Here is a 13,095-nt window from a genome sequence, read left to right as displayed (position 1 = left end):
CTTAGACATAGGTTTTGCAATGCTAATATTTGAACAGTAAAAGATACCTTAAGACCTTCATCAAGATTTTTTAAGGCGCCGTTTAATGTCAGTGTCAAGGTTCTGTGAGGAATAATTAATATAACAAAACAAGGCCTATGTGCCCATCGATTGCTAGGGGATTTATGCAGGTAACTCATTAATGCTTCAGGGGGTTCTGCATGTAAATCCCGAAGCCTTGATAGGGAAATGGGACCCAATGATTTTTCCCCCTATAAAAAACACAAACAATGACAAGTATAAAAGCAGATAACCTGAATATCTATACAAACAGCAATATGGCTTGTAAAAGTTTTCCATTTACATCCTGTCACCTCTTCTTTTCACATGTATAAAAGATGGGACAATTATTTCAACAAACCTACCCAGATAAATCAATGCAGTTTTGCTGTGGAAAGACTGGGTGTTTAAGGAATTTAATATTTCAGCATCACCAGATTATCACCAGGATCCATTTCGCTTTGCGGTCAAGGGCATGATTAGCGCTGTGACAGGATATTGGCCATTTTCGTAGGAAGATCTGCAAATCCTAGTAAACAAATACCAGTTGGAAAAATTAAGAACAAGTCTGTGGACTGGAATGCACCCTACTTGTAATGGGAACAAAAAGCTGGCAATCAAATCTAAAGAAAAAAGCTAAATCACAGCAGAATGACCTACTTTAAGGCATTTGCCAAAGAGGCAGTGTTTTTTAGACAGCTCTTCTGAAGTAGCGTCTTTCTGTCTATGCCATCTGCAGATTTATTACTGCCTGAGAAAAACAACCAAAAAAAAAAAAGAAGCTGTATTTGAATGATACTAGGAGCCTGGTCTGGGCTATAGGAAAGATTCCAGTATTGTGGGCACCACACCCACACCTACTGATGTGGTCCAAGGTTTTGCTTTAGAGGCACCTAATTAAGAAACCCTGACTCATTTACATGGAGACGTTTGATCTAAATTACACTCCAAACCGCACCAAATTGGGAGCATCTGTGAATGTGAAATGTTTGTTCCCTGTGACGGCTAGAACAGGGCCAGCTCTGGACGGCACATGTTCAAGTGACGAAAAATATTTCACATGTAACGTACTTCTGAGACCCACTTTTCCACTAATAATTCATAGTGATCCTAACCAGTATCTGTACTTCCACAATTATTTCAGGCTGTGAAAAATTATGTCACTTTTTTTTTCTGCAGCTAGAAAGAGGTAGAAGGCCACCTACTTTGTCTGTTGTCATCAATAAAAGGACTTAAGTGCAGCCAATAGCAAAAATGCGAAGCTGTATGGTGTAGAGGCTGCTCATTACATATATCTCTTAACTGGGGGTCCAGAAATGCAGAGCAGCAATCTAAAGGAATAAATCTCAAGGCTGACCCCCCTCTCATCACTGGCTTAATAACGTCTCTAGTTTTCCACTTGGCTTGTTGGTTCTCAGGAAAGTTTTGCTTCTCAAATCCTCTGAAGCTATCTTTGTGTTAGATGACACAGCCCATAAAAGCAAGAATATCGATAGATTAAAAGTCACATTGTCTGCAATTAAAGGGCATTCAGATACAGTCCATGTCACTTCCATCAGGTAAAATGTCTTAAGAAAATTAAAAGAAATTTTTCTGCCATTGGATGCTAAGAACAGTACTCAGCATATAATTCTCATGAAAGTATTGTATTCCAAGTACAAGCAATGGTGTTTTATAGATGCATTCAACTCTGTACTCACACTTGTGGCCAGTTTACCTTTTTAGACTGTATATCACTTATGTTTCAACTAGAGTCCAAGGAATAAGAAAGAAATTTCTATAAACATTAGAATTCTTTTGTCTAAGAAGATACTATGCTGCATGGATCTGATGTAGCGTTTTTTGCAGTAGCTAGAGTGAGATTTGAATATATTAATAGTTCTAGCAGCAGAGCCCAGGGAGTCTAGTTAATAACTTATGCATGGATATATAGATATATTTCAGACAGAGGTAAGGTTTTCAGCTCTCATGTTGGTAATACTTAGAGGGATCGAATGAAAGGGGCTGTTCCCCCAGAGCCTTTGTTGTGGGCATGCATTGTGACAGTATGGAGCCAGAGTTCTTCTGGTTGTCTACACAGCCTGGATTCAATAAACTGTTATATATGCATATTATGACAATGTGGTCAAGGAAACCAGATTTTTTTACTCTACCTTCCAGTGCCTATATAGCTTAAATCTGGTGTTTATTTTTCTTGTCCCCATTCAGTATGTAAACATATTCATAATTTAATACAGGTTATGTGCATTTTATAATTAACATTATGGACTTAGTTGGGAAAGCACTCAGACCACACTGTATGAAAAATATGTATCTTTTTCTATATTAGACTATATGGTTCAGTGTGAATCCTAAAGGTGGATAATCCCAGATTATCTTACTTTGCTGGGACTACTTTAACAAAATGCCACAGACTAGGCTGCTTAAACAACAGAAATGTATTGTCTCTCAATTATGAATACTGTGAGAATCATTCCATCCGTTATGGAAGTGTGGGATCAAGGTGTCGGCAGGTTTACCTTCTTCTTAGGTCTCTGTCCTTGGACGGCAGAAGGCTGCCTTCTTACTGTGTCCTTACAGGCTCTTTTGTCTATGTGTGCACATCCCAACTGTCTTAGTCCCAGTTTCTTCTTCTTGTAAAGACATCAATCATATTGGATGAAGGCCCATCCCAACAGTCTCATTTTAACTTAATTACTCAAAGCCCTATCTCCAAATATAGTCACATTATGAGGTACTGGGAGTTAACATTTCAACAGATGAATCGGGGTGTGTGTGGTGAGGGGTGGGTAGGGGATGTAATTCAGTCCATAACACAGTCCAAGAGAATACCCATATCCGGGCTACTGCAAATATGATTCTCAGCCACTTCTCCCATCAGGAAGAAACAAGGCTGACTTTCTAAGGTTTAGGGGAACGAGCAGCAGCAAGACTCTTCTCCTGCCTTCTGGCTAGACTGGAAGGAAGCAGCTTCAGAGTACAGTAAGTGTTACCACAGTGCCCGCCCGAGCTCCACCCCGCCTTCAGGGACCCCTGGTCTGGAGGCATAAGTGCCTCCCCTCCATTACTGCCGCCCTCCATTAGGAACAGATAATGCGAGAGATATCACTTTCACAATAAAATGTTGCACTTACACCACACCTTTCAACTCAGCATTTCCAAATGCTTTAAAAATCATTATTATTTTTATTATTTATCTGTAGAATCCCAGCAGTCTACTCAGCACTGGGAAGTGCAGTCAAAGCCACAGAGCTATGGTCTCAGTTACACAACCTTAAACCAACGCTCAAGTTTCCCCTCTCGATGTGCCAGTAAAAAAATCTGAAGGTGGTTGGGTGTGTGTGTGTGTGTGTGCATATTCAGGGGGGAAAAAAAGGAGAAAGGAAACTTATCTGAGTTACCCTGCTAGCTGAAAAATTTAGAAAAGAGCCATTCAATAGTGTTGCTCTAATAAACTAAGAACCACACTAACAACAAAAAAAAGCAACAGAACCAACAGTTTTGAACCTAAGATTCAGAAAATGGAAATGAATTGCCCTAATCAAGGGCAACTACAGTAACACTTTTAAAGGGTTATTAAGCAATGCAGGAAGTAGAAATCAATCATGTTCTGCATATTGTTCACTGGTCATTATTTCCTAGGTCAAATCTGCTAGACATTCAATTGAATACAGTCTTTCATCAAGTTGAAAAGCCCTGGAGAAACTTTCATTGGCCACCCACATTTTCCAACAGGGCTGCTGCCTAATCCACCTCATTTTTGTTTCTGACTTTTTATCGTCATTGCATAGTCTATCTTTTCCTGCTGAAACAACACTTCTGCTTTATATGACTTCCACGGTGGTGCATATATGCTGGCCATTCTGGAGAATTCCATGTATAGAAGAGTCTGAAGGGTTGCAGTCCATGAGGTCACAAACAATGACTGAGTGACTAGCACATGTACACATTCTTATAATGCTAGAACCTGGTCCAGTGTCTGGCACTTATGAAGTGAAGTGAAAGTGTTAGTTGCTCAGTCGTGTCTGACTCTTTGTGACCCCATGGACTGTAGCCCAACCAGACTTCTCTGTCCATGGAATTCTCCAGAGAAGAATACTGGAGTGGTAACCATTCCTTTCTCCAGGGGGTCTTTCCAACCCAGGGATCAAACCCAGGTCTCCTGCATTGCAGGTAGATTATTGCTTAGTAATTGTTTGTGAAATAAATGAACCAGAAATTCTCATAGTACTCTGAAAAGCTGTCTAAAAGTGTATTTGACATATTCTGCTTCTTCAATAAAGTTATAAGCTAAGACAGATCACAACAAAGAAGAGACAGTCCAGATACAGATTAAAAATATAATGAAATAAGGATCTAGATTGCTTTAAATCAAAACAACCAAATGCATTTGTAGAAAGTATATGTTGAAAGTTATCTTGCCTAGCCTTGAGTTTAGTCAGCAAAGGTTTTCTGAAAGAGTATGAGTTCAGGATTTTTTGTTATGGTGGGAAGGAGAAATCATAAACTGGTAAATGTTCTAGGATTGGGGGTGGGGCCTCTGGGGAACACTAAAAGTAAAAATAGATGTCAGTAATTGGACTTAAAATGTCAGGAGAGACAAGAGTCAGGGAGGTAGAGGAAAGTGAGATTACTAGGAGTGTTCTAATGAAGGGCTTTCAAAGAAGATAAACACCCCCAGGTAGAGAGAACTACTTTGAGGAGATTGTTAGTAACATAGGAATGTCATTAGTAACAGGATTGGGGATATGCTAAAGTAGGAATTCAGACAGTAGGAGCTGCCACAATGCAGCCAGAGTGAGGAGGATGTTTCTTGGGTCCTCTGCACTTGGTGCCAGCCACCACCCCCAGCAGTTCTGCATTATCCCCAGGCAGAAAGCTTAGAAAGGACCTAAACACACACTATAATCACACGTCTTTGTCAGTCTACATGGGGAGTGAATCACAAAAGGGCATTTCCTGTGCTTAGGAAAAAGTACACAATATTTGTCTTTCACCGTCTCAAATTGGTAATGCAAAAAATACTACATATCCTTCTGTATTGGGCTATTTTGAGGCTTAAATAGCCCCAGCCCCTCGGAGCAAAGATGCTGCAAAGCAGAAGAAAATACGGGGCATCTTCCAAGAGAGTGGACTAAGTCACTGAGATGAGGCTGGCCTCATCTCAAAACCTACCAAAGAATAGTAGCACAGCTAGAAATGAGTTCAGAAGTGTGTGGCTTGGCTCAAGCTGCTCTATTGCATTTTGTATTTAGATGTCACATGTTTATATTCCAAAGTACAATGTCTCTTTAAAAATGTAACTGTTAAGACTAAAATCAGGAAGGAGTAAAGTGACTTCACAGAGAAAAACACAGGAAGTCTTTTTCTTGGGAGGAGGGGAAAGGAATTGATTTTGTTTCCAGTTCTGTGGAATTTCAATCTAATCAACACCTGGACCACTCCTTTTTAAAAAGAAAAAAAAGGAAATGAATTATTAAAAAAAAAATTTAATGTTTGAGCATGCAGAGTAGTCCTAACACACGTCTGGGAGTTTTAACAGAGACGTCCAAAAGGCAAGTTGAGGTACAGCAGCAGTAGCAAGCATCTGACCTTTATTCTCATTTTCAAGAAGAAAAATGGTTTATAGGTTTTTGAGGTGTCATTGCTGGAAGGGAAGCTTGCCAAGCCTCTCATTTCGAAAATGAGCAAACCTGGGACTTTCCTAGGTTATCTAGCCAGTCTGCAGGTCCAGTAACCCAGATTGACCTTAGTGGTAAAAGGAAATTAGAAATATACTATGTCAAAGGCACTTAAGCTCCAACTGGCTGATTATTCTAGCTGGTTAAATACAGTTAAGGTTCCTAGATGTTCAGTCTCCAATGAAGGTAATTTCATTACAGCAGTCTCTTTTCTAGAAAATTGTCAGGACTTTCTCACTGTCTTAGCTCTACCTGGAACTCTAACCCTTACTTCCATGAATGAATGTGTCACTTCATCAGATGAATGAATTTTCTCATCATCAGCTCCAACTGTACCTCCTGCATCCCCCCTTTGCAAGGTATGGCCCACAGTCTTCTCTTCCTACTCAGGCTCCTCTCTATGTTCTCTGCTCATTCCAGATTCTACCACTTCTTTGAAGAATCTGACTCAGTGTCCAGATCTATTCAAGATTTGCTTGATCACAGATCTGGCCCCATCTGAGGAGACCGTTCCCTACTCTCAGCTCACAGCCCTTTTTTTATATATATATATAATTCCATATATACATTTTTAATTGAAGGATTATTGCTTTACAGTATTGTGTTGGTTTCTGCCAAACGTGAATCAGCCATAGGTATGCCTATGTCCCCTCCGTTTTGAACCGCCTTCCCACCTCCCTCCCCATTCCACCTGTCTAGGTTGTTACAACATGGAAACATACATTACCATATGTAAAATAAATACCCAATGGGAATTTGCTGTATAACTCAGGGAGCTCAAACTGAGGCTCTGTAACAGCCCTTTTTAGGAATAGTTGTGGGGGGTAATTTGACACATACATAGAACACAGTGACTATAGAAAAGAAAATGTGCAGCTCTTCTTATTCTTTTCTGATTCTTGCAAAGTGTCTAGCATGAAGAGACATAATTTATTGAGCACTAACCACATGTCCCTCAATTTGCTGAATATTTAAAATATATCCTCTCAATTCAGCAACCATGTAAAGGAGGTATTGTTCTCCATTGATGTAGCCAATATCTAGCATCTAGAGGAACCGTGATGTTTTCCTAAATCACTCAACTAAAACGTAGTAGAGCCAGCATTTGAATACAAGTTTTTCTTAATCCAAAACCTTTATATCTAACCTCTATGCAAAACTGCCTCCCTTCTCAGAGTAACCTGCACATAAGTCACTAAATATTTGTGAATCTAATGAATGGGTAAATTAAAAGATAATATGGAAACTGTCCCCTGCTCCAATCTGACTCGAAATCAAATATTGGTTCCTCTCAACAAACATGGTCACACAGATAGCACAAGGAAAGCAGAAATACTCTCAGAAGTTAACAATTAAGTTGTCAGTGGCAGCCTAGCTGGAAGTGATATGACTCACAGGGAATAACAAGCCTCAGGTCAAACTTGGCAAGTGTTTGCAACTTTAGAGCCTGCCACCTAAATACTCTACTCACCTCACCCCATATTGTCCCTTTACCCTTATTTTCTTACTCATTTTAAATGTATTTGAAACTTTTATATTGAATTCATTTTATACAGTAAAATACATTTATTTTATAAGGTGGAAGTGTAAATAAGTTTAATACATAATAAAATTAATTCATGAAATAAAATTGGTGCTCAAATTTAAAGAACAAGTTCAGAAATGTTCACTGGCTAGAAGTGGGTGGCTCATGGCCTCATGTATTATTTCATTCAAGCATAGGGCTGTAATTGCAATGTTGTGTTTTAGGAAAGATTTGAAATGTGTGGGTCTAGAATGTATTTAAAGATACAGTCTATCAGTACTAAAATCAGAAGAGTTTAAAGGCCAATGGAAGAGATATGGGATTTTCATAGAATTCTTTTCAAAGCTCACTAAACAGTACAAAGATCTCTGAATTTGAAAATTATTTTGTACTCAAATATCGTAACGTTTGCAAACTGATATTTTAAAACACAGAGGGGAGAGTTGACTAAGACTGAAAGATATGGTTTTCTTGAAGTTTTTTTGCTAAATGAATATCAAGACAGTAAAGAGAAGCTAATTTGATTGCAAATTCTGAGGCTACCAGATGGTATTTCTCTCTATTGCCATCACCAACCCTTAATTGTTATTTTCTAATGATAAGGGAGGCTGGGAACCACTGATCTACTTCAGTCATATCACATGAGTATCTCAAGTCTCATAAAGACATCCCTTGTCCAGATTTTTCCAGTTGTGGTAAAGAGCTGTGATGTTGAGGCGACTCTCGTGGGAACCAACTTACTTCTGCGACTGAACCATGCGAAGGAACTCAGAGAGAGGGAGAAAGTATTTCTTAATTGTCGTTGCCCTCTGCTCTGTCTGTGGATGTCTTTGTCTACTACAAATTCTCAAGGACCTCCAAAGAACAAGTCAAGCCTTTCCTTAGAGTGTTGAAAGGATGGGTATCTGGTTGGTTTAAACTGCAGGCATGTGTGTGACCAAATAAAGCAGATCCCTGAAGAGTCTTTTTCCAGATGTATATATGACATTTGTGCTTTATTTCGGCTCCATTTAGAGAGTGAAGGCCCTTCAAAAGTAATATAATCTGTGTAGAGTGAGGGTTTACTCTCAAGAAGCCAGATACTCAAGAAGCCAGATATCAATTCCCAGTTATATCAGTGAACTATACCTTCAGTTACTGATTTTAACTATAAGATGAAAAAATAAAAATGGACCCAACTTCATTTTTCAAAAAATATTGTGCAAATTTAACAAGCCCATTTCCCAATTCATGTGTTATGACATGCTACTATACATTTTCAATCAGAAAGTGTCTCAAGATTTATTCAGAGACTACAATTAGTTTCCTTTTTTATTTGCTCAGTCAATGAAATTATGAATCAAGAATGTTCTTTCCTCTCTGTTAAAGAATATTGACACCTATCTATTAAAGACAGGGGGTCAGTGTCTGAAGAAGAATTGGGGGAATATGTACAATTTCTAAATTTGAATTTTCAAACATCTCTAAAGTCTTTAACAGGCATCATACAAATCCGAACTATTAAAAAAGAAACCCAGTCTAAATTTATTTTTACAAAGATTGAACATAAACGAACAAAACCAGTAACTTCAAATAACACTTCACTCTAAATTTAATTTGCTTTTATACAGGCCTATTACTCTCATTCATGTTAACATTCAATGTAGGAGCTTTATCTTTTTGTGAAGTGATCAACCTAACTAATTTTGGATATGAAGGCAGTGCTTACCTTGGTTTAGATGTGCATGAACACTGACTCCCCTTCAAACACAGTCCTTTTTCTCATCAGAGATGGCCGGGAGCAGTAGTATAGGATGAAGGAGATCCATCATGAAATGTCCAGTGTCAATGTGTTCTCCCAATTTACTTCCTGACCTTCAGCATGCAGCCACACTCCTGACCCTCATGAGATGGAGCCTTAAGGGGGAAATGGCACTGAGTACCAATTCTGCGTTCTGTTGTTCTGTGGTCTCAATTAAGTGCTAATTAATTACCACTGGCATCTTTGGCATTGCTTGTCAAATTGCATTTAGGAGTAGCTTTCCAGTGTTTAAATACCAGTAATCCAAAATCCACAGCGAAAAATCCCATGTGTTACTATGCCCCCCCATGTTTTTCCTTTTTAAAACTGATTTAAAATTCAACAGTTATGTCTATAACTGAAGGTAGCTTTCAAATACAACAAAGAGGAATTGGTATTGTCAATTTTGATTAATAGTACTTCATTAATAAACATCCTGTTATTCAGTCTCCACCTGCACTTGCTGATGTTGCCTGGAATCAATTAACTCATATAATTTGATTTATTTTACAAAGACATTTTGGGATGTGCTGGGCTGATGATAAAGGTCCTGTTTTAGCAGTTCTTGATTGCAAGTTAGATTGTACCTGAATGGATTTCTGTTTCTGCATGGATATGTATACACAAGTGTGTGTTTTGCAAGTGAGTTGGAAGAAAATGCTGAAGAAGTTTTGAATTAAAGAATTCACTTTAAAACATCATGGGGGTGGGGGTGGTTATCCTTCCTGAATATTCTGACTTGATCTGAAGACTTCCAAGAAATGCAGATCTTGAAATGTTAATCTTGTCTCTTAATGAAGCCATTTTACTTAGCAGATTAGTGAGTCCTCTTTAAAATCAAAGAACAAAACAGTGTCACAAAGCACCAAAAGTAAAACACCAGCTAGGGCTTAGATGTTAGAGCCAGATATTAGATTCAGCTTTATGTATAATTTTGTTTCACTTTGCTTTGTTAGAGGTTTAATTTCTTTTTCTCCTGTAAATATTTACAAGTCATGGTTTCCAGATCAATCCATTTGATCCCAATTATATACTCTATGAAAACATTACTTAGGCTTCTATAGGTTCTTGAATGCTAAAGTTTAGTACAAGTGACAAAGGCCAATTCAAACTGTTTAGGTAGAAAAGAGAATTTATTGGATTCACATGAATGTATGCTCAGTTGCTTCTGACTCTTTGTGGCCCCATGGACTGTAGCTCGCTAGGCTCCTCTCTTTGTCCCATGGGATTATCCGGCAAGAATACCCAAAAAATGCTCTTACCAAAAGAAAGAAAAAAGATGCATAGAAGGAAAAAAATCCTCTTGTCCACAACTGTAAATTGTAACTGCAACCTCTTATTTCCCCAACACAGCTGTCCTACCTCTGAGTATAATAGTATTTCAATCAATCAGAGAGGAAAATGAAGGCTAAGTCAGAGTAAGGAGCACTGTTGTCTATGAGTAAGAAAGGTTGCCTAGCTTTCTTTCCTGCTCTCTGGCAAAGAGGCCTCAAGGCCTATGATGCAAAGAGTGGCTTGTCATTTCCTCCTCCAGGGGATCTTCCCAACACAGGGAACAAAGCCACATATCTTGCATCTCCTGTATTGGCAAGTGAATTCTTTACCACTGAGTCACCTGAGAAGCATTTATTGGATTACATAACTGAAAGTTCTAGGATGAGATATGACGCTGGGCATTACTAGATCCAAGTGCCAGTGTCTTGCAGAGAATTTGCCTCTTTCCATCTCTGTTCATCTTTAGGTTAGCGTCATTTTCACTTAAAATCTTTCCTCCTGGCAGCAAGATGGCAGCAACAGTATTGTATTGTATCAGCTTAGCATTCTCAGAGGCAAGTAAGCCTCACTTTTGCTGTGGGAATAGAAAATCCCCAGAACAATTCTCCTTGGCCTGGCTTGGATCCCACATTTATTCCATATTTGTTTTTCATCCATTCACTGTGGCAGAAGAAAAGGCATGGCTCTCATTAGCTGGACTTGGGACATAAGTCCACCTCTGGAGGCAGGGACTGGGTCAACTCCATTCAAACTGGGAGTGGAGTTGAGACTGGGAGTAGAGGACAGGCAGTTTTCCCCAAAAAATGCTCTTACTGAAAGAAAGAAAAAAGATGCATAAAAGGGAAAAAAATCTACTTGTGCACAACTGTAAATTGTAACTGCAACCTCTTATTTCCTCATCACAGCTATCCTACCTCTGAGTATAATAGTATTTCAATCAATCAGAGAGGAAAATGGAGGCTAAGTCAGAGTAAGGAGCACTGTTGTGTATGGGTAAGAAAGGTTGCCTAGCTTTCTTTCCTGCTCTCTGGCAAAGACACCTCAAGGCCTATGATGCAAAACTGAAGGAATATCCATCCATCCATCCATCCATCCATCAATGCATTCCTTCATCCATGTAACACTGATGAGTCCCGACAGTGAGACAGGCCCTGAACTAGGCACTGAGGCTACAAAAATAAATAAGGTGGCTCCTTAAAGAGCCCCTATGTGGCAAAAGTAGTAATAATGTAGTCACAAGAGATAGGATTTTGGAGTTACATGAAGCTGGGTTTCAATCCCGGCTCTTTTACTAATTAGGTATGTGAGTATAGACAAAGTTTTCATTCCTTCTGTGTTTTAGTTTTTGTATCTAAAAATAGGTGTATTGTAAGAATTAAATGTGTAATATTTATAATTTGCTCAACATAAGACCAGGCACATAAGGTCATTGTTCAATAATTAATAGTCATTACTGTGTTTATCAAATGAGATAATGCAAACAAACCATTGTATGCAGTGCCTGGCACATAGTAAGTGCTCAGGAAATGGTAATTGGCAGCTATTATCATATGAAATAGAATTAGGGACTAAATCCAAAAGGAAACAAAATTTAAAAATCAAGAAATAGCTATTATGATAGATTTGGAAAAAGCGTTGAGAATTCATCCAGACCTACCCCATCTTCAGAGAAAACACGTTAGTCATTTTAGATTTAGTAGAATTTATCTTCTCTTCAGAAAAAGTGCTCCCCAAAGCAATTGTCTTCCTTTTTTGCTCTCATATTTCATCAGTTTACATAATATTTAATTAAATTACATAATTATAATAATAAGTACAACTGGCATAAACTTGTTTGGGGCTCTCTCCTGGGACTTCCCTCTAGTGGGAACAGATGTGCACAGTTGAGAGTCATTAACTAGCCGCAGACATTCAGTGTGTTCTGGGCATTGGTCAGTATATTTTACAGAGAAAATAGAGAGCTGGTTAAGTAGAAGTCAGCCACAAGAACCTTTGCAGTACTACGGTGGTCTTCTGCATACTCTTCATCTTAATGAATGCCACTGTTACTTAAAAGTGTACCCCATATCTACTTGTATTTAAAACTTCTATAAGCGATATAATCAGAACTTTATAGCCAGAATTTTAAGCCTGCCTTCTGGAATCAGTTTTCCTATAGTCACAACTATGTATTGGGCAAAAAAGCAGTGCTAATAGAAAATGGTAGAACATGAAGGATTAATACTTGGTACTGTTCTAAATCCATTCTAACTCTAATCTTAATAAATCTAAATTCATTTCTAAGAAAGAAAAAAATAGAAACTTGTCTCACACATTGAAATGACAATAACAATAAGGTAGAATCTAAAAGAAGATTCAAATATGCTTTTCACTTCTGCCTGTCCAAATGCAGGAAATTGAGAGATTATTCTTTTAATTTTTCATGATGATCTCATGAAGATTTTTGAAACTTATTTGTTTTTTGACTTGCAAACCTCAAAATCAGAGTGCAACAAAAGTGAGAAGCCTTGGAACATCTGTATTTTAAAACTGGCAGTTTGGGGGAGATTAATGACTCTGTTTAAAAGTAGTAGTCATTCAAAGCTAAAATCTAATGAAATTCTTATTTGTAATCAGGTACTCCTGCTGAGTATTAGAAGTAGTTCAATCTGTGCCTCAGGAAGTTAAAATTTTATGATCAGAGTAGAAGCTATCGTTACTGCTGATTCTTGATCAATGGGAGAGTGACAAGCCAAGTAAGCAGGGCCAGGGGTCGGGGGTGGGAGGTGGGTCTTGGGGTAAGTGCTGGAGTGGCT

The 13,095-nt window shown here is 38.4% G+C and overlaps 1 protein-coding gene and 1 long non-coding RNA gene across 4 annotated transcripts in view; one reads left to right on the top strand and one right to left on the bottom strand.

The window, feature by feature from the left end:
- Positions 1 to 13,095, bottom strand: part of LOC139186046 (uncharacterized) — an 84,678-nt gene that overhangs the window by 20,176 nt on the left and 51,407 nt on the right. The window contains exon 2 of the long non-coding RNA XR_011569620.1: positions 405 to 13,095. This exon is cut by the window's right edge and continues 25,734 nt beyond it. This is a non-coding gene — a long non-coding RNA (uncharacterized lncRNA). The remainder of the gene's footprint in view (positions 1 to 404) is intronic.
- Positions 1 to 13,095, top strand: part of ARHGAP15 (Rho GTPase activating protein 15) — a 697,929-nt gene that overhangs the window by 655,092 nt on the left and 29,742 nt on the right. The gene's annotated exons all lie outside the window — the stretch shown is intronic.

The sequence above is a fragment of the Bos indicus genome, chromosome 2 (genome assembly GCF_029378745.1).
Source record: "Bos indicus isolate NIAB-ARS_2022 breed Sahiwal x Tharparkar chromosome 2, NIAB-ARS_B.indTharparkar_mat_pri_1.0, whole genome shotgun sequence".
Classification (NCBI taxonomy): Eukaryota; Metazoa; Chordata; class Mammalia; order Artiodactyla; family Bovidae; genus Bos; species Bos indicus.
The sequence above is the reverse complement of the archived record's forward strand: the minus strand, read 5'-3'. Positions and strand labels throughout refer to the sequence as shown.